This window comes from Monodon monoceros, unplaced genomic scaffold, assembly GCF_005190385.1.
Source record: "Monodon monoceros isolate NGI ecotype Baffin Bay Population unplaced genomic scaffold, NGI_Narwhal_1 Super_Scaffold_1, whole genome shotgun sequence".
NCBI lineage: Eukaryota > Metazoa > Chordata > Mammalia > Artiodactyla > Monodontidae > Monodon > Monodon monoceros.
In genome coordinates, this window is record NW_021703765.1 from 1,760,080 (window position 1) to 1,762,922 (window position 2,843).

Below are 2,843 nucleotides of genomic sequence, written 5' to 3' on the forward strand. Positions count from 1 at the left end.
AGAAACTCACACAACATTGTAAATCAATTACATTTCAATATAATCAATTAAAAATAAAAAGTTCTCTTAATAATAAGTTGTTTTAGATTCTTGAGTCAGCTTCATGGTAAACTGCAACCGCATATTTTGCATGAATATTTGCATGAATTAAGTACTGGTATGTACAAGACAGTACTTCATTTGCTTCATTACGCGATGCAAACAGCGATGACGTGGCTGAATTTCCCAATGACGTCAACATGGGTCAAGAAATGTGCTCACTGCTTACTTTTCACACAATTATGGGCACAGAATATTTGGAACCTAAGCATGGTATTGATAAAATTCCAGTTTTATAGCTTTCTTATAGTTTAAAAGAAAACTATAGTTTTCTTGTAAAAGCTATCAAAGGATACATATTTAATTCTGTGAAACACTGAGAGTCCTTTTGGTTAGAAAATTTCTAAGGTAATATTGGAGTAAAAATATACTTAGTACATCTTTACTAAATGTGATATACAAACACTTCAAACAGTTTTTAAAATCAATCTTCTAATTATTTCTATTTGCTACCAATAAAATATTAGTACATTTCTTTAAATTATATATACTTATATAAACATGTATTCTACACAAACGTAAATATGTATATATATGTGTGTGTGTGTGTATTTAAAAACCATTTGTCTAATCCTCTTCTTCAGGAGAAAAAAAATAGTAAAAATATAGTACAAGTTTCTTAAATTATTTTAAGTAAATTTTAAAAATCTAAACAGTTACTTTTCAGAAATAAATTAAGAGAATAAGCAATAAAAATCTCCCCATCAAAATCTAGGGAGTTCCCTGGTGGCCCAGTAGTTAGGACTCAGCTTTCACTGCCATGGCCCAGGGTTCAATCCCTGGTCAGGGAATTAAGATCCCGCAATCCATGTGGCCAAAAAAAGAAAAAAAAATTTTTTTTTAATTTAAAGACAAATCCCCCCTCCTGCCCCCAAATAAAAGCCATTCAGAGGGACACGTGGTGTCACAGGAGCGGAAACTGCAACTTCTGTGGGAAAACAGCAAGACTGTTCCTGCAAGAGACACCAGTATTATTTGAAACAGCTATCCTCAAAAAGAATTGTATTTTAATTCACTGTAAGTGGCTAAAATATAGGCTTCTATCATTTGAAATCTGGAACCAAAAACAAAATCCGGTGGCTTCTCCTGCTAATACTGGGCGTGAAGTGTATTTGAGAAGAGCAGAGACCCTCCTGAACGTCTAGGGGAATCACCCAAACCTGAAAACCCCCTTTGACTCTGGCCCAGCCCCAGGGACAGCCAGCTTGGGGCATCCTTTCCGCATCCTGGGGGATGCACTGCCATCTAGCGGCTCTGGGTGGCTCCATCCAGCCCGGCAGCCTCGGGAGTTCTGCACAGGCTTCTGAAATCCCTGGCCCTCAGGTTCTCTGTGGACCTTTGGGGCCTTACTCTGCAGGAAGAGCCACGTCCAATCAGTGCCTGCGGGTTTGGACGGGAATGTCCCTGTGATCATGCCCCAGCCTGTGTGAGACGGTCTTACGGCACAGCTGCATCGCTTGGCACTCAGGCAGAAAGAATGCACCTTCCCAGCGGTCAGACCTCAGCTGCTGAAATGACAGAAAGAAAGGAAACACAAGGGTGGTCTCCTGGTGTAGAGATGCAGCCCCTCTCTGCCTCTCAGGGGTGATGGGGCCCACCAAGCACCAGCCAAATGCTTTTGGGGTCTGAAAATGGCACAAGGAAGAGACAGTCTGGGTGTTTGAAGTCACGATATTGAAAAAAAAAAAAATGAAGATGGAATTAGCCATGCAGAGATTTTGCTACTGGAAAACAGTCATCCACAGTGTATGGCACCTATAAAAAATGTTTTGGAAAACAAAATAGCAGGTGATAAATGCTCCTGATTTAAACATTTGTTTCTACTAGTTTAAGTTTCCTTTATGTTTGGACTCCATGGAGGAAACCCTTTTTTGTCCATATAGATTAACAGTAATATTTTCTAGGTTTTCCTCAGCAGTTTAAAATACATGCTCACAGCAATGTTGATACCCATTTACCAAAGCACTAAAATATCCAAACTAGTGTAAAGTTTTGTACATTGCAAATGGTAGGAAAGAAAAAGTATATACGTATATTTCAGAACTGATTTTTCCGATTTCAAACCCATGAAGATATTTTAGGGTCATCTAAGACCGATGAAGGGATTTCAAACAGAATAGTGCTTTTTCTAACATTTAAAAACATTCTCGAATCTTTGACAGAGCTAAAGCATTAACATTAGGTAGGTATATTGCTATTCAGAAATATTTCTATAAATGTAGAAAGATTCCAAAGAAATCACAGGCCACCTACTCTGTAATGATTATTTTAAATATTCTTTAAAATATAGCTTACTCGGGCTTCCCTGGTGGCGCAGTGGTTGAGAGTCCGCCTGCCGAGGCGGGGGACACGGGTTAGTGCCCCGGTCCGGGAAGATCCCACATGCCGCGGAGCGGCTGGGCCCGTGAGCCATGGCCGCTGAGCCTGCGCGTCCGGAGCCTGTGCTCCGCAACGGGAGAGGCCACAACAGTGAGAGGCCCGCGTACTGCAAAAAAAAAAAAAAGTTATCTTCACAAGTAAGCCACCAAGCTCATTTTTTAAAACAAAAGCACCTGCCTTTCTACTGATGTCAGCTACCAGGAATCCCCGGGTTCTGGGGTTGGTCAAGTCCAATCCCAGCAACACGCTCTCTCGGGTTTACTTCCTCTCCTGACAGGCTTGAAGGCGGCGGACAGTTCCTTACAGATGATGAAGTACATGCAAATGAGGGAGAACATACCTGCGCAGAGATACCCACAATGCAA